Below are 27177 nucleotides of genomic sequence, written 5' to 3'. Positions count from 1 at the left end.
GTATGATGTGACAGCGAAGCTAACTGGTCTATGTTCATAATGACGTGGCTAATGTTAATGTTCAGTTCGGAAAAAAAATATACAGTACTATTCGTACGACTTGCTAAGAGGTACAGGTAAAATGATAGGTAAGGGGTGCTCGGTACAAGTATCGGGTACTCGTCACGGCCCCTAGACGGGTCGTGACATATTCGCTCTTGTATGGCCCTTGCGGTCAGATAGGTCTTTGTCGTTCATTCTTCGTATGACCCTTTTGGTCCACTGCACACTTGTTATTTATCTCTCTTGGGACCATTTGGTCAGTGGTGTCTCTATCATTTGTCCATCTCATGACACTTTTAGTCAGCTACTTCCTTCAATGCAGTGCGCCTTTCCTTTATTTGCTGAGCCTCTCAGTCGGGCATGTTTTTTATTCTTTGCTTGTGCGATCCGTCTCTAAGTCGGATGTATTTTCTTTCGACCATTCACTTGTGGTGTACATGATAGTCTAACAAGTTATTCTTGTCGGACTTGTCCTTCACAGCCCTGTCGCTTTCCTAACAGTCGAACAGGTTATTCATGCTGGGTTAGGCCTTCGCAGTCATGTCGCCTTCCTGTTAAGACCTGCATCTACAGAAAAATTGTGAGTTTCCTAAAAGGACGATTAGCGTTACTGTCCTCCTGTCTGGTGGCTTCTCTGGACGTCCTTCTGAACCCTCTTGGTCTCGGTATTCCTAGAGATGGTTTCAGAGCGTACTTACACTAATGAGTGTATATTCTTTTTTGAAATCTACAGTACAGATTAGTGAAGTGCATTGTTCTATATATATATATATATATATATATGTTCATTATTATTTCAAAAATCTTTTGTCATGACATGTGACTTTGAGTGCAGTCTTCCGGATCCTCCGAAAGGTATGGCTACTGAATCCTGATCTTGATGGAGGAACCTTAAGACCTTTCTCAAAATTCTGTCTAAGTTTGGGCTTGCCACGTGCGGCCCCTGCTATTTCTCATCATGCGGGAATTTTTGAGGTTCCCTAAAAAATGGTACCCCAGTATAGGGTCTTATTTTGCTATCTTCCTGTTGATTGTTCCTGGTAGGAATTTTGAGATCCTCTCATTTTCACCGCCGTGTAGAACGACGGCTCGGCCGGTCCTTGTGTCTCGGTCTTCCTAGTTTGATCTCGTTGATCCTATCCTGCTTCATCGTCTCTAGGGTTTTCGTAATGGTTTCTAGGTTTTTCTTTTATGACGACCGAGCTCGAAAACGCCTACGTATCCTGTCGCAGTAGGAATTTAGGTCGAATGTAGTTCGGGATAAAATAATTGAGTTTTGGTTTTTTCTAATAAAGCGACCGGGTCCGATATGGACTGCTACGTATCCCACCGTGGGGAAGTCAAGTCATTGCGTAGTTCATTAAATAGATGATTTGTTTTTCTCCTATTCTAGTACGATTACAAGCAGAGGATACGATTACAAGAAAACAACAATGTGATTACAAGCAAAAGGAGTCCTAAATGTAGTATCTCTTGAGCGCATCTGCATTGATGGCCTTGGGCCATTCTTAAATGTAGTATCTCTTGAGCGCATCTGCATTGATGGCCTTGGGCCATTCTTATCCGTCCATCTTGGCTAGGACTACGGCTCCTCCTGAGAGTACTTTCCTGACTGTGTATAGTCCTTTCCAGTTCGGCGCGAATTTCTCTTTATATTCCTCTTGGTGAGGGAAGACTCACTTGATCACGAGTTGTCCGATCTGGAAGAGTCGGGTTCTAACCCGCTTGTTGAAGGCTTGAGACATTCTTTTTCTGTATAGCTGTCAATGGCACACGGCCACCATTCTCTTCTCCTCTATCATAACCAGCTGTTCATAATGATTTTTTTACCCATTTTGCATCTTGCAGCTTTACTTCTTGGATGATCCGGAGCGAGGAGATCTCCACTTCTGCGATTATGAGCGCTTCTGTACCATAGACAATGAGATATGGGGTTGCCTCGGTGGAAATGCGGTTCTTTGTCCGTTACCCCAATAAAGCATAAGGTAGCTGTTCGTGCCAATTCTTGTAGTTGTCGATTATCTTCCACAGGATTCTTTTAATGTTTTTGTTGGCCTCTACGGCTTCATTTATCTACGGTTGGTAAGTAGTAGAGTTTCTGTGGGTTATCTTGAACCGTTCTTAAATGTCCCTCATCAAATGACTGTTTAAATTGGCACCATTATCTGTTATGACGGATTCTGGTACACCAAAGCGGCATATCAGATTGTTTTTGACAAAGTCGGCCACGACTTTCTTGGTCACTGACTTGTGGGAAGTGGCTTCTACCCTTTTAGTAAAGTAGTCAATGGCGACTAAAATGAAATGGTGTCCATTGGAGGCCGGGGGCTCGATGGGTCCTATGACGTCCATCCTGTCACGACCCGAACTACGGGCCATGATGGGTATTCGGGGCTAACCACCGAACACCGCTCATACTGTTACTTATCTACTCCCATTCATACCATATGCTCATAATCGTAGAAATCTATTAACATTTGAAACATAATTACTTTTATAAACATAAGCCCTTTGGCTATCAAAATAATATATACATGCATATACATACAAACTATGGGATCATACTACCCACACTGCGTATCTACGAGCCTCTACTAGAGTACTAGACATATGGACGGGATAGGACCCCGTCGTGCCCAAAAAAAATATATATATATATACATATATGTACCAAAAGAATAATCAATGGCACCTCCGGGAAATGGGGTGCTCACAAATCAGCTACTAACTCCTATGGATCGGCACCGTTCCCTTGCCTACCAGGCATGAACACGCGTCCAAAGAAAAACGGACGTCAGTACGAACATTGTACCGAGTATGTAAGGCGCAGAATGAAATAAGCATAATAAGAATATCATAAGTCATGAGACGGAGATACAACTCGCGTCCTCTTATAAGCATCATTACATGTCATATACATTCGTCATACATAAGCCTATCATGCACATTATCATAACTTCGTACTTTATCATATCGCATATACATCATCATACCATACATGCATCGTCGTATCAATCGTACATCATCATATCAAGTAACCGCGTCCGGGGGTAACCATCATATGCCGCCCACCAGCGGTGTCATGCCCGGCCCTCTAGGCTCGGTGTAACGTAGCAGCCCGCCTTAGCGGTGACATGCCCGGCCATCTAGGCACGGTGGGATCGTACGCAGCCCGCCTTAGCGGTGACATGCCCGGCCAATTAGGCGCGGTGGAATCATATCATCATACATGGCATGCATTATCATCATACATTATACATTATCATAAAGTCATTAATATCATTCGTGTCATAATCATACCATGGTTTCATCATAGGTTAATATCATTATACATATATCATTAATTCATACCTTAGAACTTGAAAGCAACTATAACTATGTCGGGGTGACGTAAGGTCGTAAACCCCCGATTACTTTATGGAGTAACCATAGTCGTCATATCTCACCTTGGAAGGACTACGTTAGGCGAGTGTGTACAATGAAGAACACATTAATGGATCGAGTAAACATCATTAGTTTCGTAGATACATTATATCATGGTCTCTAGACTTAAGCTTGGCATTATCATCGTCGTAGTCATATCACAATTCTTGTCTCGTATGACCATTTATGGACATAGGCCCTTAGCCCTTTGGGATGCAGGAAATTCACGAAGAGGAAGGAAAATCATGCATAAGATTCATGCCTTAGAAAGAAGGGTTAGGCCTCACATACCTCTGTCATTTAGTTACTCTATTGCTTGCTCGTTCTCCTCTAATGCTTGCGTCTTTACCTTCAAGAGAGTTCGTGTCGTCGTTAGCTAGGCAATTACAAGAATATGCTTCTAAGGCTAGAGAAAATTGGGCGCGTTTCCTTTGTTTATACTACTTTCCACCATATTCCATATCAACTCCCAACATTCCTAACAACAATCACAATATCATAAACAATAGGCATCGTCTAATTACATTGCTCACAATTCATATTCTCACTACAATTCTCCATAACTATGACAAAAGTCCATCATCGCGTTCTTTCTCATACGATACTCATTTCATGTTCTCAATATCATTTATAACACATCCATTTTCATGATTCAATCCCACTACTACTCATTAATGGCACTCTTCACACATTTGTGACCCATTTCCTATACTCTTCTACAATCCATATTTTTCAACTCATAAATACTTCAAACAACATAGGAAGACCATAAAACTTACCCCAAATGATGAAGGAATAGACCTCGAATGATAATACACCTTTTTGCACAAAAACCCTATTTTCGCCTTTCTTGGATTTCTTGACTTTGGTGGCTATAATGGAGTTTCATAAGCTTGATTCACTTCAAATCTTGTTATTGATCCTTGATCCCCTTAGTTTTCTTGTGGATGAATTATAGAGAAGGTTCTAGAGGTCTTGAGAGGGTGAAGTCGTGTATGGAAATGAAATAAATGAAGTGGACTCACATTTAAAGACTTGAAATAGTTTGGTGGGGTCAAGGACTTCCACGGGGATGACTTCACGGTCCGCATGAACCCTTTGTTCGTGGAACTAGTCGTGGTTCACAACCAGCCAGCCATCTTCTTGGCTGGCTATTCCACGGACACATCCACGGTCCGTGGATCATGCTCGTTGTCCGTGGAACACGGTCGCGGAACTCACGGTTCCACCGGAATGGTTCCCGTCGTTTCGTTTGATCTCCAATCCTTATGGAACCCTCTTAGCACTTGTTTATCACTTACATTAATCTCGGGGACGTTATAACTCTTTCTCCACAACATCCTTAAGGCACCATTCACTAAATACTCATAGTTCTCGTCCGACACACTAACTTATAGCTCGCTTTCCCTAACAACTTTCTTGCCTTAACTCGGATGCCTTTGGAAATCTTAATTAGGACCATCACCTACTATTTCTTACTTATCCGAACCTCGTATTCATCATGCCCTTTGCGAGTCTATTCACTTGTATGCTAAGGGGAAATTTTCCGAGGTGTAACATTCTTCCCCCCTTTTGGAACATTCGTCCTCGAATGTTAGATCGTCGGGATTCTAGAAAAATTTCGCCAGAGTTTCCCTTGTAATATGGCACTACCATCCTGTTACAACAGCCCATAATATCATTGCCTCACAGGGCCACAACACAATAGCAATATAGATTGGCCACACACGACCCATATACATAAAAGAAAAGCATACGTACCTTATAATCTCGATGCTTCATCATGTATCTCTTCTGGCGACTGAAATAAATGCGGATAGGTGGATCTCATCTTTTCTTCTACTTCCCAAGTCATTTCCTCTCGGTTGTCGTTTCGCCATAAAACTTTGACTGAAGCTATTTCTTTGTTCCGAAGTTTCCATACTTGCCTGTCTAATACGGCAATTGGCACTTCTTCATATGTTAGCTTTTTCGTGATCTGAACATCATCGACTGGCATGATCCTTGTGGGATCTCCAACACATTTGCGGAGCATTGAAACATGAAAGACTGGATGGACTAGTTCAAGCTCTGAAGGTAAGTCTAATTCATAAGCTACTTGACCCACCTTGCGGATGATCTTATAAGGTCCGATATATCGAGGACTTAATTTCCCTTTCTTACCAAATCTCATCACCCCTTTCATTGGCGACACTTTCAGAAATACCCAATCACCAATTTGAAATTCTAAATCTCGTCGGCGATTATCCGCATAAGACTTTTGGCGAATTTGGGATGTCAATAATCGATCTGGGATCACCTTGACTTTTTCTACTGCTTGTTGAATCAACTCGAGGCCCATTAATTGCACTTCTCCGACATCAAACCATCCAATTGGAGATCTACATTTCCTCCCATATAAAGCTTCATACGGAGCCATTTGGATACTGGAATGGTAGCTATTGTTGTATGCGAACTCGATTAGGGGTAAATGGTCATCCCAACTACCACCAAAATCTAGTACACATGCTCGTAGCATATCCTCCAAGGTCTCAGATAAGTACGTCGGTCTTGTCCATCTTTTGTGGATGAAATGCCGTGCGAGCCTTACTTGGAGTACCTAGACCCTCTTGAAAGGATTTCCAGAACTTAGCTTCGTGAACGTGCTCCTCTCGGTCCGTAATGATAGATACCGGAATACCATGAAGTCTTACAATCTCCTTAAGATATAGTCTTGCATAATCTTCAGCTGAGTAGGTGGTTCTGACTGGAAGAAAATGAGCTGCTTTCGTCAATCTATCCACAATCACCCATATAGAATCATACTTTCCTCGGGAACGGGGCAATCCTACAATAAAGTCCATATTGATCACTTCCCATTTCCACGTAGGAATTTCCATTGCTTGTAATAAGCCTCCTAGCTTTTGGTGTTCTACCTTCACTTGCTCACAATTTGGACATTGTGCTATAAATTCTGCTATGTCTCTCTTCATACCATCCCACCAATACCTCAATTTAAGATCATGATACATTTTTGTCGCTCCTAGATGAATAAAATACCGAGAATAATGAACTTCTTCTAGAATTCGGCGGCGCAATTCTGCAACGTCCGGAACACATAACCTATCCTGGTACCTGAGAACCCCATCCGCTGAGACTTCAAATGGTGACTTTTCTTTTGGAAACTTCATACCTTTATAATACTTCAATTTGGGGTCCTCATATTAGCGCTCTTTTATTTCTGCGTCCAAGGACGGAACTGTGGGATCATTAACACTAACTCTAGCCTCGCCTGAATCAATTATACGCACTCCAAGATTTGCTAATTGATGGAGCTCATGAATCATTCCTTTCTTCTCCCAAGGCACTTCACATAGGCTACCCATAGATCGGCGACTAAGTGCATCCGCTACTATGTTTGCCTTTTCGGGGTGGTATAAGATATTCACATCATAATCTTTCGGTAGTTCTAACCACCGCCGTCGTCGCATTTAACTCCTTCGTTTGAAAATATATTGGAGACTCTTATGATCCGTATAGATATCAACATGTACGCTATACAAATAATGTCTCCACATTTTCAATGCATGAATAATCCGGCAAACTTCGAGATCATGAGTTGGGTAGTTTTTTCATGTTTTCGTTGTATCTCCAAGATAAGCAATGACTTTTCCATGCCGCATTAATACACATCTTAACCCAACACCGGAAGCATCATGACACAACATAGCCATCCGCCCTTCCGGAAGTGTTAAGACCGGAGCCGAGGTCAATCAGCCCTTTAACTCTTGGAAGCTACGCTCACAAGCGTCATTCCACTGAAATTTTGCCGACTTCGGGTTAATTTAGATCATGCGGGCTGAAATGGATGAAAAGCCCTCTCGAATCTTCTATAATAACTGCAAACCGGTAAAACTACGAACTTCTGTAGGCGTCGTAGGCCTTGGCCAAGTCTTTACAACTTCAATTTTCTGAGTATCGACTCTAATGCCATCATCTGAAATCACATGGCCCAAGAATGTCACAAAATTTAGCCAAAACTCGCACTTTGAAAATTTTGCATACAACTCCCGAGTACGGAGAATTCCAAGGACAATGCGTAAATGATCTGTGTGTTCTGATTCTGTGCATGAATATACCAAAATGTCGTCTATGAATACTATCACGAACAAATCCAACAGAGGCCTGAATACATTATTCATTAAATTCATGAACACTGCTGGAGCATTAGTTGGCCCAAATGACATCACTCGAAATTCATAATGGCCATATCTTATCCTGAAAGCTGTCTTAGGAATATCTTCTTCTCTAACTCTCACTTGATGATAACCCGACCTCAAATCTATTTTGAAAAATCATTTGGCACCTTGCCGATCAAATAAATCATTAATTCTTGGAAGGGGATACTTGTTCTTTATCGTCACCTTATTCAGCTGTCTATAATCTATACACATTCGTAGGGAGCCGTCTTTCTTTCTCACAAATAGGACTGGCGCTCCCCACGGTGATGAGCCGGGTCTAATGAACCCTTTTCGAGCAAATCTTTCAACCGAGCCTTTAACTCCTTTTAGTTCGCCGAGCCATTCGATAAGGAGGAATAGAAATAGGCTCGGTATCCGGGAAACACATCAATGGCGAAGTCGATCTCCCCTTTCGGGATAAGGCACGGAAGCTCATCCGGAAATACATCCTAGAACTCATTCACTACCTAAAGACATTGAAAAGTTAGCGATGTTGCCTCTGTCATGAACTCGAACTAAATGATAAATATAGCCCTTAGCTATCATCTTTCTTGCCTTAAGGTAGGAAATAAACCTACCCCTTGGAGTTGCCGTATTACCTTTCCATTCAAGCACGGTTCTCCGAAATTGAATCGACTCAATTTCACTCAAGAATCAACATTAGCATAACATGAGGCCAACCAATCCATACCATTATAACATCAAAGTCTAACATTTCTAGCTCAACTAAATCAGCTTTGTTTTGGCGATCACATATCACAATTATACAATCTTTATACACTTGTTTAGCTATCACGTGATCACCAACCGGAGTAGATACCTCAAAAGGCTTAATTGGCTCAGGTTTCACCCCAATACGATTAGCAACATAGGGGGTAATATAAGATAATGTGGAACCCGGATCTATCAATGCATATACGTGGCGAGAAAACACGGTCAATATACCCGTAACCACATACGGAGACGACTCAAGATTTCGTCGTCCGGCTAAGGCATATAAGCGGCCGCGTGGCACCCGAAGTATATGCTCCCCCCCCTCGGCCTCGCCGCCGGAGTCCGGGGAGTCCGCCCCGCAGACGTGCGAAGAGGATCTGGCTGCCGATCCCGCTGGCCGAACCCCAACTCGCCATATCTCACCGGGACAATCTCGCATCAAATGTCCATCCTGTCCACAAATATAACATGCATCTGTGCCCTGGCGGCATGGCCCTGAGTGCAATTTTCTGCACTGACTGCATCAGGGAACGGGTGGTCTTCCTTGACTGTAATCTCCCCCAAACTGAGAACTTGGAGCCCCCGAACTCTGTCCCTGTCCTGAACGGAAAGAGCGATCAGATCTTCTGCCTGTAACCCGGGGAGGTGCACTCGTCACTAACTGGCCTAAGTGCCTAGAATATGTCTGCCTCGATCCCCCTCTATGATCACTACCTGTGCCCATGGATCTGGCCCTTTTGTTTTGCCCTCTATCAACATCGCGGTCACCCCTTTGCGGAGGTTGTTGTCCTTCAATATTTTGGGCATGGGCTTGAATGCGGGAAATATCCATCCCATCTTGCAATGAAGCGGTCAAACAATCTTTAAACAAATGTGGCCCTAAGCCACTCACAACCGTGCACCCCGTCGCCCGTGCCTTCGGCTACCATAGTAGGAACATATCTAGCCAAAGAATTAAATTGAAGGCTATACTCCCGGGCGCTCATGTTGCCTTGCTTCAAATTTAAAAATCTATCCGCTCTAGCTCGGCGGACCTCGGGCGGTAAGTAGTGGCGGATGAAGGCATCAACAAATTCTTTCCACACGAGAGGAGGCGCATTCTCTTGCCTCGATGCTATCCAATTATTGTACCATAAGACCGCCACATCTCGGAGTCTATATGATGCCAACTCCACTGATTCGGTCTCGGAAGCATGAATAATACGCAACATTCTCAATATTTCATCAATAAAGCCTTGTGGGTCTTCATCCGGCTTTGACCCGAAGAATTTCGGAGGATTTAGGCTCACAAAGTCACGGGCTCTAGTACTAGCTGAACGATCACTTGGGCCAGCAGTTTGTCGTTGTGCCTGGGTGGCAACCAACTGAGTCAATAAATTAATAGCCTCGGTCACTTGTTGGCCCGATGTAGCCGGTGGAGGAACTGGAGGCATAGGACTAGAAAGCGCCTTCTGCTCTTCCGTAATAGGCGGAGTGAGTGGAGGTATTAGATGGAGCCTCATTATGTGATTCATCCTCATCTACATTCATAGGCGGCTCTCTTCCGCCCGCCTCTTTGTCGTAGTCTTGCCCCTCCGGGCGCCTTAGCTTTTCCCGGCGACGCATTCCCCCGAAATCACAACATACTCATTAGGGAGGATTAAATCTTATACTCGGCTGTGTCGCACGATTTTATGAGAAGAAAGATGGTCATTTTTTTCCTAAATGCCCTATAGCCTCTTGTTTATTAGTGTGGCGCGCATAAACAACACTCTACTAGACACGGCTCGTAGACACTTCCTAGGACTGAACTGCTCTGATACCACTTCTGTCACGACCCGAACTACAGGCCATGACGGGTATCCGGGGCTAACCACCGAACACCGCTCATACTGTTACTTATCTACTCCCTTTCATACCATATGCTCATAATCGTAGAAATCTATTAACATTTGAAACATAATTACTTTTATAAACATAAGCCCCTTTTCGCTATCAAAATATATATACATGCATATACATACAAACTATGGGATCATACAACCCACACTGCGTATCTACGAGCCTCTACTAGAGTACTAGACATATGGACGGGACAGGACCCCGTCGTGCCCAAAATATATATATATATATATATATATATATATATATATATATATATGTACCAAAAGAATAATCAATGGCACCTCCGGGAAATGGGGTGCTCACAAATCAGCTACTAGCTCCTATGGATCGGCACCGTTCCCTTGCCTACCTGTGGGCATGAACACAGCGTCCAAAGAAAACGGACGTCAGTATAAACATTGTACTGAGTATGTAAGGCAGGAATGAAATAAGCATAATAAGAATATCATAAGTCATGAGATGGAAATACAACCTGCGTCCTCTTATAAGCATCATTACATGTCATATACATTCGTCATACATAAGCCTATCATGCACATTATCATAACTCGTACTTTATCATATCGCATATACATCATCATACCATACATGCATCGTCGTATTAATCGTACATCATCATGTCGATAACCCGCCTTAGAGGTGACATGCCCGGCCAATTAGGCGCGGTGGAATCATATCATCATACATGGCATGCATTATCATCATACGTTATACATCATCATAAAGTCATTACTATCATTCGTGTCATAATCATACCATGGTTTCATCATAGGTTAATATCATTATACATATATCATTAATTCATACCTTAGAACTTGAAAGCAACTATAACTATGTCGGGGTGACGTAAGGTCGTAAACCCCCGATTACTTTATGGAGTAACCATAGTAGTCATATCTCACCTTGGAAGGACTACGTTAAGGCGAGTGTACATGAAGAAGACATTAATGGATCATAGTAAACATCATTAGTTTCGTAGATACATTATATCATGGTCTCTAGACTTAAGCTTGGCATTATCATCGTCGTAGTCATATCACAATTCTTGTCTCGTATGACCATTCATGGACATAGGCCCTTAGCCCTTTGGGATGTAGGAAATTCACGAAGAGGAAGGAAAATCATGCATAAGATTCATGCCTTAGAAAGAAGGGTTAGGCCTCACATAACTTTGTCGTTTAGTTACTCTATTGCTTGCTCGTTCTCCTCTAATGCTTGCGTCTTTACCTTCAAGAGAGTTCGTGTCGTCGTTAGCTAGGCAATTACAAGAATATGCTTCTTAAGGCTAGAGAAAATTGGGCAGCGTTTCCTTTGTTTATACTACTTTCCGCCATATTCCATATCAACTTCCAACATTCCTAACAACAATCACAATATCATAAACAATAGGCATCGTCTAATTACATTGCTCACAATTCATATTCTCACTACAATTCTCCATAACTATGACAAAAGTCCATCATCGCGTTCTTTCTCATACGATACTCATTTCATGTTCTCAATATCATTTATAACGCATTTACAACATTAACACATCCATTTTCATGATTCAATCTCACTACTACTCATTAATGGCACTATTCACACATTTGTGACCCATTTCCTATACTCTTCTACAATCCATATGTTTCAACTCATAAATACTTCAAACAACATAGGAAGACCATAAAACTTACCTCAAATGATGAAGGAATAGACCTCGAATGATAATACACCCTTTTGCACAAAAACCCTATTTTCGCCTTTCTTGGATTTCTTGACTTTAGTGGCTTTAATGGAGTTTCATAAGCTTGATTCACTTCAAATCTTGTTATTGATCCTTGATCCCCTTAGTTTTCTTGTGGATGAATTATAGAGAAGGTTCTAGAGGTCTTGAGAGGGTGAAGTCGTGTATGGAAATGAAATAAATGAAGTGGACTCACATTTAAAGACTTGAAATAGTTTCAGCCGGTGGGACTTCCACGGACAGCTTCACGGTCCGTGGAACCCTTTGTTGGCCGTGGAACTGGTCGTGGTTCACGACCGCCCGGCCCATCTTCTCTATCGGCTGTTCACGGACACATCCACAGTCCGTGGATCATGGTGCTGTCCGTAGAACATGGTCGTGGAACTCACAGTTCCACCGGAATAGTTCCCGTCGTTTTGTTTGATCTCCAATCCTTATGGAACCCTCTTAGCACTTGTTTATCACTTCGTTACTAATCTCAGGGACGTTATAACTCTTCTCCATAACATCCTTAAGGCACCATTCACTAAATACTCATAGTTCTCGTCCGACACACTAACTTATAGCTCGCTTTCCCTAACAACTTTCTTGCCTTAACTCGGATGCCTTTGGAAATCTTAATTAGGACCATCACCTACTATTTCTTACTTATCCAAACCTCGTATTCATCATGCCCTTCGCGTGTCTATTCACTTGTACGCTAAGGGGAAATTTTTCGAGGTGTAACACATCCCCCATGCTACGAAGGGCCACGGCGAGCTCATCACGTGCAACTCGATGGGAGGAACCTTGATTAAATCTCCGTGTATCTGGTATTGATGGCATCTCTGCACGAATCATGCTCCATGGTCATCTAGTAGTATCCTGTCCTTAGGATTTTCTTTGCAAGGACGAATTTATTCATGTAAGGACCTCATGCCCCTGTGTGCACCTCCCCCAGCAGTTTTGTAGCCTCTTCAGCGTGCACACATTTGAGTAAGTCGAGGTCGGGCGTCCTTTTGTACAATATTTCTTTGTTCAGGAAAAAACTTTAGCCATCCTTCTGATGGTCTTCTTCTGATTTGCTAAACTTTGTGGGGGGGGGGTATTCTCCCTTCTCCAACTATATCTTGATGTCGGTGTACCATGGTCGGCCATCCGACTCGGCCTTAATGTGGGCGCAGTGAGCTTATTCTTCCCTTATCGTGATCTCCAGAGGGTCAATGTGAGTACTCTCGGGGTGCTGGGTCATGGAGGCTATCGTAGCTAACGCGTCCACAAACTCATTTTGGGCCTTCGGGGTATGCCTGAAATTGATGTTCTTGAATCTCCCACATAGTCTTTGCACCAGATTCACATACTTGAGTATCTTATCATTTTTGGTCGCCTAGCTTCCTTTCACCTGATTTATGAGCAAATCGGATTCCCTGATTACCAACAACTCCGGTATGTTCATGTCCAATGCCATCCTAAGGCCGAGGACACATGTTCCATACTATGCCATGTTGTTGGTACACACAAGTTGAGCTTCACGGCCATCAGATAGTGTTGTCCTGTCTCTGATATCAACACCACCCGATGCCTGACCCTTTGTGTTTGGTTCTCGTCAAATAACAGCCTCCACCATGTGTTTGGTTCCGTCAACTTTTCCTCCATAGCTAGTACCTCCTCATCTGGGAAGAAAGTCTGTGAAGGCTCAAGCTATTTATCGACGTGGCTTTCTGCTAGTAGGTCGGCCATGGCTTGTTCTTTGATTGCCTTTTGTGCTACGTATATGATGTCGAATTCACTTAGCAGAATCTGCCATTTAGCCAACTTTACCACGAGCATCGGTTGCCTGAAAATGTATCTCAATGGATCCATTCGGGATATGAGATGGGTGGTGAACACTGATAGGTAGTGCCTCAGCTTCTGAGCAATCCAAATCAGAGCGCAACAGGTCTTTTCTACGAGCGTGTACCGCACCTTGCAGGATGTAAACTTTTTGCTCAAATAGTAGATGGCATGTTCCCTTTTGCCTTCTTCGTCATGCTGGGCTAGTATACAGCCGAAAGCGTTCTTTGATACTGACAGGTACAGTAAGAGAGAATGCACTTGCCTGGGTGGCACCAGAACGTAGGGATTGGAGAGATACCTTTTGATTTTGTCGAATGCCCCTTGGCATTCCTCCGTCCAGTTCTTGGGAGCGTCTTTCTTGAGTAATTTAAGGATTGGCTCCATGATCAAGGCAGACTGGGCTATGAACTGCCCAATGTAGTTCAACCTTCCCAAGAAACTCATGACCTCCTTCCTGGTTATGGGCAACAGCAATTCCTGAATCGCTTTGATTTTGGTAAGATCCAGTTCAATGCCCCTGCGGCTGACTATGAGTCCCAACAACTTTCTGGCAGGCACTCCAAATACGCACTTAGAAGGGTTCATCTTCAGATTGAATTTGCGAAGCCTGTCAAAGAACTTGCGCAAGTGTATGGTGTGTTCTGAGCTTTCTTTTAACTTTATGATAACATCGTCCACATGGACTTCAATCTCTCAATACATCATATCATGGAACAGGGTAGTCATGGCTCTCATGTATTTGGCGCCAGCGCTTTTTGAGGCCGAACGGCATTACCCTGTAATGATAGACTCTCCAAGGGGTGATAAAGTTGTGTTTTCAGAGTATTCCTCGCTCGTGAGTATTTGGTGGTATCTAGTGAAACATTCTACGAATGATTGCAACTCATGCTTGGCGTAGTTATCTATAAGGATGTGGATGTTCGGGAGAGGGAAGTTATCCTTTGGACTGGCCCGGTTGAGATCTCGGTAGTCTATGCAGATTCGGATCTTTCCATCCATCTTGGGCACTGATGCTATGTTGGCCACCCAAGTGGGGTAGGACGTTACTTCCACTATTCCTGACTTGATCTACTTTTTTACCTCGTCCTTTATCCTGATACTGATGTCTGGCTTGAATGTTCGTGTCTTTTGTTTGACTAGGGCAAAACCCTCCTTGATGGGCAATATGTGGGCCACTATCTCAGTGCTCAACCTTGGAACACGTCCACATATTCCTTTAACAAAGCTATCAGCTCTGAGGCTCCTAAGTGAGCGTTGATTCACGTCTCTTTGACATCCTCTCCGTCACTGATGTTGATCACCTCAGTTTCATTTATATTTGGCTTCTTCTTTTCTTCCAACTCTTCTACCAGTCCTTTTGGCATCATTGTTGATTCATCGTACTCCTCCTACTCCTGCTGGTCACTCTCTTCATCCGTTTCATGACATGTCATGACGTTTTTAGTTGTTTTATTATGATTATTACTAAAAAAGCGAGGCGAAGTAAAATTAGGCTTATTATCGGTTGTTATTACCTAGTTAGTAAAAAAAAGTTATTATTAACCAGTAAAAGTAGTGATTTGCACGGATCGATGCTTTTATTAATTCAAAAGGTAATTGATTACAAATGTGGTCCTGGTTCAGAACAACGTCGGGCCATTTCCGCCTTAAAAACCAAAAAATACTTTTTAGAAAAAGGGGTGATCATTCGAGCCACAGCAGATATCACCGTTTTTAGCCGAAGTTTTTTTCCAAAAAAAGTCCATCTCTCTACCGAGGAGCCAAAAAGGGGGGTGGATGTCCAATTATTCAGGCGTTCCTCTGGCCTCAAGCTGCGTATGCTGGGCGTCTCCTGACTTTCTTCAACGACCGTGTAGCATCCCTCTTCTTTGAACAGTGATTCGAGACTTTCACCAACTTTCTCTTCATTCAGCATCGGTATCTATCGGAGGAATAACCGGTATAGACCCGGGATTGGACTAGGTAGGCTCTTTGTTCTGGGCTTTCTCCTGATTTCCCTCATGAGCTCATCTTCATTAGGGGTATACCCTAGACCGAAATAGTAGTTTTCTTTTGAGATTGGCACAGGTTCTTGTCACGACCCAACCGGAGGGCCATGACGGGTAGCCGGTGCTAATCCACCTGGGTACCTCTTATCATACATTCACATTTACATCTAGGTGAGCCACATAGCTAAATCATACTTTCTCTCCGTCATTCATAGTAATTCCATTGGGCAGCAATACATTTATCTCACCATCAACAACTATGCCCATATCAATGTACATAAGCCGACGAGGCTAACAAAATGATATACAAAATATAAGCCGACAAGGCTAAATACATCTAACCATATACACATGTCTAAGAGCCTCTAAGGAGAGTACGTCACCACATATAGGCGGGACAGGACCCCGCCATGCCCATAAGTATGTATACAAAATAATAAATACCAAAGCTGTAGCTCCGAATGAAATGGAGCTCCACTTCGTAGTCCCTGAGTAATGAAGCTATGGATCAAGTCTGTCTCCCTGGCCACCTGCGGGCATGACGCAGCGTCCACAAACAAAAAGACGTCGCATTTAATAATTTACCGAGTATGTAAAGCATAATCAACATCATTATAGAAGCATAAGAGACAATATAAGAAATAGCATAAGATGGGAGGTAGTAGAACCATCGTCATAACACTTACTTGCTTTTCATAGGGACCTTCCATTTCCAATGCGTGATTGTGTACATACATCCATATCCGTATCCGTATTTATTTACATTTTCATATCCATATTCATATTCATAATCGTATTCATATTCGTTTTCATATTCGTATTCATAGCATACCCGACCATGAAGGATCGGTGTTTCACATACCAGGTCATAGCAAGGCTCGCTGATTATACATACATGTCCTTACCAAGGCTCAGGGTTATCCGTACCCAACTGCAGTGGTGTGCACGCAATACATATCATACCCGGCCATATAAGCTCGGTGTTACATAATAGTCGTACTATAGACACATATACATAAGAGCTCATAAGCATCTTTGGCATCATTACTACCATCGTTTCATTACATCTATCCTTAGAGGATCACTCATCATATAAGGAATTTAGTAGACTCGAATCATAACGAGAATCATGAGCTTTAGTAGCTTTAAAGATAGAATCATTTGGAAGACATTATAGACTCATGAAAGGATGGGTATATAGCCAAAGAACCATGCCTTATTGAAAGAAGGGTTAGCCTTACATACCTTTTCATTTAGCTATTCTATCACTTGAACGTTCTCCTTCAATGCTCACGTTCTACCCTCATTAGAGTTTATACTAACATTAGAAAATCGATAGCTTAGCATACTTGGCTAAGGCTAGAGAAAATTGGGCAGCATCTCCTTTATTTATACAACTTCCTCCATATCATATATCAACTCTCAAACATCTATAATAACATTCACAACATCGTAGCAATAGTCTTTATTCACCTAAATTATCCATATTTCCCAATTCGCTTCAAATCATCCATATCCATGGTCATGACACACTATTACATTCACTCATATACAATGTCTATCCCATGTTCTTAATGTCATTTATAACGTAATTATAATCATAACATATCAAGAATCATGACTCATTCCAAGCTACTACTCAAAATGATACTATTCTCATATTCATGACCCATTTTCTATCTTCTCCTACAATCCAAGTCTTTCAACCTCTCAATACCTTAAACAACATGGAAATACCATAAAACTTACCTTAGATGGTGTAGGAATGGACTTTGGGTGGAAACACTTCACTTGAGCAAAACCCTAGTTCCACTTCCACTTGGATTTCTTGTCTTGGATGAACCTTAATGAGTTTCTCACACTTGATTCTCTTGGTTTGATGAAGTTGATCATTAATATCTCTTGAATTCTTATGGTAGAGGTGTGGAGAAATGTTCTAGAGAGTTTTTGAGAGAAGGGGAGTGAAGATGAAATGAAATGAAATGAACTTGGTCCCCTTTTTAATAATTCACAATCTGTCCCGCTTTGGTTTCACGGACCAACATACGGTCCGTATAATTTATATGGACCGTATGTTTGGCCATACTTTTAGTCCAGTGAAGGCTGCCAATCTAGCCAGAATATACGGCCTAACATACGGCCAGTATGTTGGGCCGTATAATGCCCAGCTTTTCCGAATTCGTTCTCGTCGACTCGTTTGATCTCCAATCCATATGGAACCTTCTTAACACTTGTTTAGAACTTTATTAACAATCTAAGGGACGTTATAAATCTTCTCCAAAACATCATTAAGTCATCATTAACTTGTTACTCGTAAATCTCTTCCGATACATAACATATACCTTGCCTTTCTTGGCAAACTTTCTTCTCTTAACTCGAATGTCTTTGAAATCTCAATTAGGGTCATCAAATGCTATTTCTTACTTATTGAAACATCGCATACTTTGTGCCCTTCGTTAGTCTATTCACTGTGCATCAATGGAAAATTTTCCGAGGTGTAACAGTTCTGTTATCTCTTGGAGGTCCCTTCCTTGACCTTTTTTCATTTTAAAATCGTTTCTCTACAAGGTAGAGGAAATTATTCTATAGACTGCCAACATAGGATTTCCGACCTCTTCTTCTGCATGGGTGGCCCATACGTATTCTATTATGTGAAAGTTAGAGAAACGAGGACTCCCTTCGATCAATGGAATGATGTCATAAGGGTACTTCTGAATATCCCTCTCAGCTGCCACAATAATTTCCTGTCCTTGGCATTCAAATTTTATGGCCTAGTGCAGAATCGACGGTACCGCATCGACGGAATGGATCCAGGGCCTTCCCAATAGCATGTTGTAGTGGGCAGTGATTGTTATGACTTGGAACTCTGTTGTGAAGGAGGCAGGTTCGACTTGAATTTTTAGATCGACCTCTCCTAAGGAATCACTTAGGGATCCATCGAATCCCCTGATGTTCGTCCCGCTCTGGCGAATCTTGCCTATGTCATAGCCAAGCTGTGTCAGGGTGGTTACGGGGCAAATGTTGAGGCCTGACCCGTTGTCCACAAGTACCCTTCCTACGGCCTTGTCACGGCATTCCAGGGTGATATGGAGGGCTTTGTTGTGGGATATCCCTTCGACGGGCAATTCTTCCTTAGAAAAGCAGATCTTATGCTCCCCAATGATACGGGCCACTAGCTTGGCCAAATCCTCACTTCTCATTCCCGCTGGTACATGTGCATCATCCAATACCTTCATGAGAGCGTGCTATGAAACGGTGAGCTAGCCAACAGCGACAACACCGAGATTTATGCTGGTGTTTTCTTCAAATGCTCAATAATGGAATAATCTTTGGGCTGCATACGCCGCCAGAAATCTTCGGCCTCTCCTTCGGTTATTGCCCTTTTCTGAGCATTCTCCTTCCTTGTGGCATTCTGGGCCAGCTCTTCAGGAGTATAGCACCTTCCTGAATGAGTCATGCCTTAGGTCATTGATGCCTGCACAGTGATTGGCTTTTTGAGGTCAGGCGCAATCTGTTGTGCTACCTGGGCTACCACAAGTGCTGAGACCAAAATCCTGAACATGGGTGTGGCTTTGGGAACCCTTGGACTGGGGATCAAGACCTTGAATTTGGGTTTTTCTTGGAGGGTAAGGGAAGCAACCGTCTGTTCCAGAGCCTTGGCGATTCTGGGAGACAACGGTCCACAAGCTTCCCAGTCTTCATCCCTTTCTATCATGTGGACCTCACTTTTTTCATGATTCAGTAGCGGGTTCATGTTTACGTTAGGGGCAGCAGTTTCCCAGACGATTTTCTTTTTGTCGATCAGATCCTAGATTTTGTGTTCAGGTTTATGCAATCCTCCGTGCTGTGCCCGACCCCTCCCGAGTGGTAGGCACAAGCTTGATCGGCCCTGGAGAATCGACTTCCAGGCTGTGCCAGCTTTGGTGGAGCTTTTTGAATTAGCCTTGTGGTCAGCAGCCTATCTAACAGTCTAGCCCTTGGTTTGAGAAGCGTCGTGAATTCCCTCATAGGTCTTTTCTCGAAAGCTGGACGTGGCACATTATATGTTGCGGGTGGTGGCTGGTTTTGGTAGTTCTGGGTTTGATAGGTTTGTGAGGTGGTTATTTTATGGTGGATGGTAGATTTGTTGGGGTGGTGGCTGGTATGTTTGTTGTTGTGGTCGTTGGTAAGCAGGGGCGGAGACACGGATACGGCGCAGAGCCACGTATGCTGGAACAGTGGTGGTAAAAGCCGGTTGTGTGTAATACACGGGTGTTGAGTTATACGGAGGGGTAGAGTAATTCAAGAGGGGTGGGGCTTGGTGGGAAGGTGAGGGTCCTTTTGGGTTTTGGTTTGAAATGTGGGATATGCTTTCCACGTCATCTTTCTTTTTACGGAAGATCCCCGTGGCAGCCTGTCCAGATGCTTTGTTGAAGATACTGACAATCTTTCCAGATCTCACATTTTTACTAATTCGGAGAACAGCCTTTCGGCCATGGATAACATCCTATCATAGAAATCTGGCTTCTATGATCTGATGAATACGGAAACTAGTTCTCCTCGCTCATTGGTGGCTGCACGTGGGCTGCTTCGACCCTTCATTTGCTGGCGAATTCGCTAAAGTTTTTTTTTGATTTCTGCTTGACCTTCTCGAGGTAATAGCGGTCTGGTACGGTCTCGATATTGAACCGAAACCTTTCCATGAAGGATTCTGTCATGTCTTCCCAGCGGAGCCATTGGCGCATGTCCTGTGTGGTAAACCATTCTGCGGCCTCACTGGTCAGGCTACAACTGAATAATCGCATGATCAAGGGTGGTTCATTCCTTTTTACTCCGACTAACTGGTCGCAGTATGAACGGACATGGGCTTTGGGCTTTCCTATCCCGCTGAACATTTCAAATTTTGGGATTTTAAACCCTTTCGGTAGGTCTAGATATGAATGCATACATAAGTCATCGTATCTTAGGCCTGTCGCCTTACTTGTGGACCTGTTGGAATTTTCCAATAATTCTTCCATCTTCCTCTCCATATCTTTCTCTCGCCTGTCTTGTTCAGCCTTCTAAATCCTTTCCATCTCCTCATAGTGATCCAGTTCCTTGTGTCCTGGGGAGGATTCATTTGGCATGTTGGGAGTGAAGAAGGATACCTGGGGGGTGGTATGGTTGAACGGGATGGCAGTGTTTTGCCTAGCATGCGGGGCTGGTGCGTGTGTTTGGCTTGTCTGGTTGAAGAATACTAGCTGAGGGGCTTGGTATGTGACGACTGAGTGGGTGGTCCCTGGGACTTGAGCATTTTTAACCGGTGGTGGCGAACAGTAAGAGGGGCCATCATGGTTCGGGTTGGCGATGTTCACCGGTGGGGGCATGGTTCCTGGTGGGTAGACGAGAAAATGACCGTGTACTGTAGAGCATAACGAGGGAAAGGAAGCAGGGCCCCTTTTCCTTAGGCGGTGTTCTTTCCTGCGTCGGCTGCGTCCCTTCTGGCCATCTTCTCTTAGAGGGTAGTGATGGTAGTTAACAATGTTGCGATCACATCCTCTTGGGATGCGGCCTCTTGCGAGTCTTAGGTGTCCCCGTTACGGAGAGTGAGCTCATTTCTTGTTTCTTCGGGAGTACCGCCTCATTTTATCCTTTCCTTTATCGGAGAGGGATGCTAACGCAGCTTTGGAACTTGTGAAATATGCCAGCTTTCAATATCACACTAATTGGCCCCTTTCTGTAAGATAAAAATAACTCAACGGTAAAGAAAGTTAGTTTTTCGCACGCCAAATATAAAGGCAGAATATCCAATATGGGTATTTAAAGTACAAATAGCACATAAGATTGTATATTGAATCTTGAGTACTCCTGATCCGATGTCTAAAGTCTTGGATATCGTGGGCTTTTATGTCCGAGTGAATTTTGGTTTGGTGGCCTCGCGGTTGACTTAACACGGCGAACCCTTGGGGTTGTTATTTAGGCAAACGGGGAATTTAAAATTTGAAGCAGGAAGGGACCAAGTTTATTGTCACACCCCAATTTTGCTAGGGTGTGATGGGCACCCGACCCCATATTCGGAGCCGAGCGAACCCGCGGACTCTTATTGCTCACATATTCTCTTTGGATTCTTAAATCAAATGAAAGGTAAAATACATAGTAAAATTTTTCAAAATTTCTTTTTGTCGTTTCTCCATTTAAACACAGCCTGTAGGCGTAAGGACTCTGTAACATAATGCGTAGTAAAAATATATTAGCTAATGGACCCACTCTCAAAACTGACACTCTAGACTCACGACTCTGTTTGCAAAGTCTCTAACTTCGAACAAACTGCACAGCACATATAATCTTACTCGGCAAAGACCTGTACAATGGAGTCTACCAACTTCGCTGGAACGATTTCTGCAATAGCTCTTACTTGTCCGAGTGTACCTGCGCGGCATGAAACGCAGCCCCCCGAAGAAGAGGGGTCAGTACGAGCGATGTACTGAGTATGTAAGGCATGAAAAATAATGCAAACAGGAACATAAGTATGAACAACAATACCATGGGATCATAGAACATGTGATGAGGTAAGAGGATAACCTGTACATGTGAATGCCTTTTTGGCTGGATACCATGCATGCTTGTCTTTCCTTTTTAAAAAAAACATTTCTTTTCATAGACATAGAAAATAGAACTTATGTCATATCATGTTATATCATAGCATATCATAGTGTATCATGTAGTATCATAGCACCGAACAGCGTCGGCTCGCCCACATTGCGCCGAAATACTCCGGCTCGCCCATAAATCCCGCGTCCGAGCATCCCACGTTCGGGATGATAAACCAGCTGACCAGGTGGCAATGAAACATGTTTCCCTTCCCATTCCCCATGTATCCCTTCCCCCACCCCATGTGCATATACATATATCATGTAAGCATGCAGGAGAGCCCAAGGAAAATCATGTATCCATCGGAGTGACATAAGGTCGGAAACCTCCGATTATATTATGGGATAACCATAGGCGCTTGCCTCACCTTGAAGGAACTAGTACAATAAGGCGAGACTATTGAGGAAGAGTAACATCACGGGAAACATAAATCAGGATCATAACATATCATTTAATATACTTTGGAACCTTTTAAAAAAAATAGTCATTATCCAAGGAACAGCTTAACATTTTGTTTAGTCATATTCGTGGAAAGAGCATCTCCTTGACATATTCGTCATAGACACTTTTCTCATGTTTGGCATCATCCCTGCCATCATAAATCATATTCGTCGTTCTAGTCATAAAAGCTTTCAAAATCATAAAACTTGGTTTTTTGAAGAAAATAATCATTTTGGGAAAGTATTTGTAAACTTTTAAAAAGGAAATCAGGCCTTAAAACCATTATTTCTAACTTTTGAAAATGAGAACGTTGTGGAAGCATTTATAACATCTCGCGTATGAATCATGCCATAGAAAGAAAGGGCGTAGCCTTGACATACCTGCGCCGCGCCTTACTAGCTACGCTTATTCATCCAAGCTTGGTTCCGCTAGTCTACATTCAAGAAAGTTGATGCAACCATTAGATTCATTGACATATACTTGTCGTAACCTTTCAAGTTCCTTCACTTATGGTCTGCCAGAATTTCGGCAGCATCTCCCCTATAAACATACCACCCCCGAGAATCTAACTCGGCCAAATTTTTAATCAACGACAATCCGGGAACTTAACCCGGCCAAACCAACAACAATACCAACAATTTTTCTAACAACACTTCAATAACCAATTCAATTCAATTCACATAATCTTCCAACAACTTAATTAACATTCTACTTCATCCGAAACCTACAACTTCAACCACAATCATGCATTTCATTATCATTCATATACATTAACTTCAACAACACCCTTCATTCTACATCACATAATCCATAATCACCACGATTAAAATGTCAAATAACATCAATTTACTATAACTTACCAAAGCACCTACTATTCGGCCACAACACACACGTATATGATTCATAAATTTCATCCAATTTCCTACATTCCTTAACACACATAAATCATTTATAACAATCAAAACACTAAATAAAACTACTTCATCACATTCTACCATCATCACTCCCATTCGGCCATCACCTACCACATACACATTTCCATAAATTTTTATTCATTTCTTGACATTACAACAACCAACATACTACATAAAATAGATTCATCACTTCAATACCACATAACACATTTTTACTAAACATGGCATGTACTCGGCCATACCTCAACACGCATATTTCCATATTTTTCATCCATTTCTACATTCTACGACACTCATAATCACCCATAACATATGAAAGAAGGTTAAATTCTTACCTTGTCCTTTCAAATTTCCTCTTTGTCAAGGTTATGAATTTGTCCAAGTGAAGGATTTTCTTGCTCCAACAATTCTTCCATGTTGAAGAGGACCTTTGAATTAGTAGGAATATATGAAGAAAATAATTTTTGGGATCAAATTTGGAAACCCCATATTTTTCCTCCATGGCCGAATAGGCCTTATAGTTTCTCCGTTTTTTTTTTTTTTTTTGTTCTTGCTTTCTCTTGCATAAGATGATGACCTCTCCCTCATATATATATATATATATCCCACATGCATGTGAGGGGCACATGCCCCCTTTCTATATTTTTCTAGAAATTTCCTTTCTTTTTCTTGAATTTTTCTAAAATAAAAGATGACTTATCATTTGTCATCATCCTTTCCCCCTTTTTTTCACATGGCCAATATGGCCCTTCATGAAATTTCTTGAACATCATGTGAAATTACCATTTTGCCCCTAGCCTTCCACATTATTCCCATGATGCCACTTTGCGAATTTCCTTTTTCGCCCTCAACCTTTCTCAATATTCCACACTAGCAATATTCTAAATATTATTAATAACCCACTTGCACATTAAAATAGTTTTGGAAAACGATCTTACCTTCCACCTTCCACGACTTCTTCAAATCATTCGAACGTATAAAATACGGGCTATAACATTTACGTAGTCTCCGACGTATATTATGGAGCAATCATCATTTCTACGTAGTTCGATTACAAAGAAGGATATACATTTCTTCCTAGATATCCTTTGACTAATCCTAACTTTGGAATCTCCAAAAATGGAATTATCGGCTTCATCGTATCCTTCCATTGGAACATTAGGTCGGCGCGGTTCTTTTACATTTTTAGGAGGGTGGAGGTAACATTTGTGCAAAAGAGGGGACCGAGAAAGCAAACTCGTAAGGACAGCGGCTTGCGGGAACTATACTTTTTGGTAGAAAGCATGGCATCCTTCAATATCATGTACCCTGGCTCTAGTATGGTACAGGCAGAACTTGTTTCTGTTAGTTCCTAACAGTGCGGGCTCGTAGACAGGTTCCAAAGGCCTGATATTGTTCAATGAAGCCAAAGTTGAGAAGAGGCGAGCTTTATGATCCCTAGCCCAAAATCACGTGAAATCATACCGCCATATAGCAATGGGTCTCGGGGTAACTCCTCTCTCTGGGGTGATGGGGTCATGGACCCAATAAAATATCCCCACAAGGTTCCCGATGATCTTGTCGTCTATGAGACTAACAATCCTCCTTCTTAACGCCGACATTCAATTAGAGGTGTGCCCCGCTACATCGAGATGAAACTTGGCATCTTTTTATCTTCGGCGTATACCAAGTCGGGGAGATTAGTCCGGCCCAAGAACTGCAATCCATCCCGCGCCATCATTTTCACTTGAAGATCTCCTTACAAGTGGAGGAAGTTGGGAGCTGTTCTAACGAAGAAGGTCGAGCTTTGAAGGCTATGCTCCATGGATTTTAAATCCCCTTTAGATTTTTCCTTCCAAAGTTTTGCAAGCCATAGAAGTCCGGCGAGGCATCGCATCGTGGGCGAAGGCGCATAGAAATCGTCCTTTCCTCTGGGGCATAATATCCAGACTCGTCGTCCGCGTCATTTCCTTGGAACTCGGGGAACATATCAAATGGGTTCTCCCCTCCTTCGACACCTACGGCGACAGGCTCTTCCTCCTCTTCCTTCGGTTCGTCTTCTTCTTCCTCCTCTTTTTCCACCGTTCTTCCTCAACTAAACTTCGGGTCCTCCAATTCCTTATACGGCATTCGCTCCCTCATATGGGTCCGGTGTGATACACCCATGGGTAATAATGCTTCGGCTCCTGTTCTCCGTTGGTTCCCTCCGGGTTCCTTCCAGGGGGTGTTAAGTGCTTCTTTCTAGTGGTATATAGTTCAACATAACTGTTGTAGCTCTTCGAGGATATTTTTATAATACTGTTCTTAGGTATGCCCTCTGTTGGGTTCCCAATCATGTTCGGTAATCCGTCTACCTCCTCAATATTTTTCCCTCTCTCTTGGAGGTGTTTCTCCATCTGAAACACTTTGCCTCGCAGCATCTTTATGCTCTCCTAGAGCCTATGCTTCTTGCCCACCTTGGTTTGCCATTGCAAGTCAACCTTTAGTGGAGATAAGCTCGGGTGAGTTTCAAACTTCATTGTTTTTCTTTTGGGTATGTAGTTTAGATTACTAGATAAATCTCCCAAGCGACTTTGCTTGATCGTACACACATAACACGTTGTCTTGCGTTGACCTTATATACATACCATATGTAATTTCCATTTAATCCTACTCGGACTCCTTAATTCCTTACAATATCATCATATTCAGTTGTTTGAAACTTTAGGTGCCATTCTCTGAATCTGAACCATTGTCCCAAATAAACTCATAAAATAATAAGACTTAATCATATTTTCCCATAGGGATTACAAAAGTATGCTTTCTTCTTAAGTCCTTGGCTCTCTTATACCGATGACTAATTGAGACTTAAACTAACCTTCATTCATCTTTGGCTCCTTATCATTATCGTTGCACCATTCTATTGGCCATTTTATCATGGCGATTGTTTATATGGTTCTATGTCATACACTCTCACAATTGATATAACGGATGCGAATTTCATGCTTGATGAGAGCTCCTCCGACAATCTCTCTTTTTCTGTGTATCTTCTATCCATAATACATTATCTGTACCTTCCAAGCATTCTTTCAACTTCCTCCTAATTATTGGGCTTCTTAAAGATTTCATCTCTTCTAGTGCTACAAGTTCTTTTTAGTAGCCGATTGTCCCTTATACTTATCCATGGGCACGCGATACCTTTCTTAGGTCCACCCCGGTTCGAATATTTAAATGTACCAAAAAAATTTTCGATGCGAGTGATTCGAGTCATAGCCGGAATCAACGTATCCATCTCTCGAGGACTTACCCCGGGGTGCTTCCATATTTGTCTCAATGATGTACTTGCATTTAATCCATTCTCACTTTTCTTTAGCACATTCTTGAAAGGTTATCTCGAACTTGCCTCCTTCCGGATTATCTTAAAACCCTTTTGAGCTTGGAAA

This window comes from Lycium ferocissimum, chromosome 12 (genome assembly GCF_029784015.1).
Source record: "Lycium ferocissimum isolate CSIRO_LF1 chromosome 12, AGI_CSIRO_Lferr_CH_V1, whole genome shotgun sequence".
NCBI classification, from domain to species: Eukaryota; Viridiplantae; Streptophyta; class Magnoliopsida; order Solanales; family Solanaceae; genus Lycium; species Lycium ferocissimum.
The sequence above is the reverse complement of the archived record's forward strand: the minus strand, read 5'-3'. Positions refer to the sequence as shown.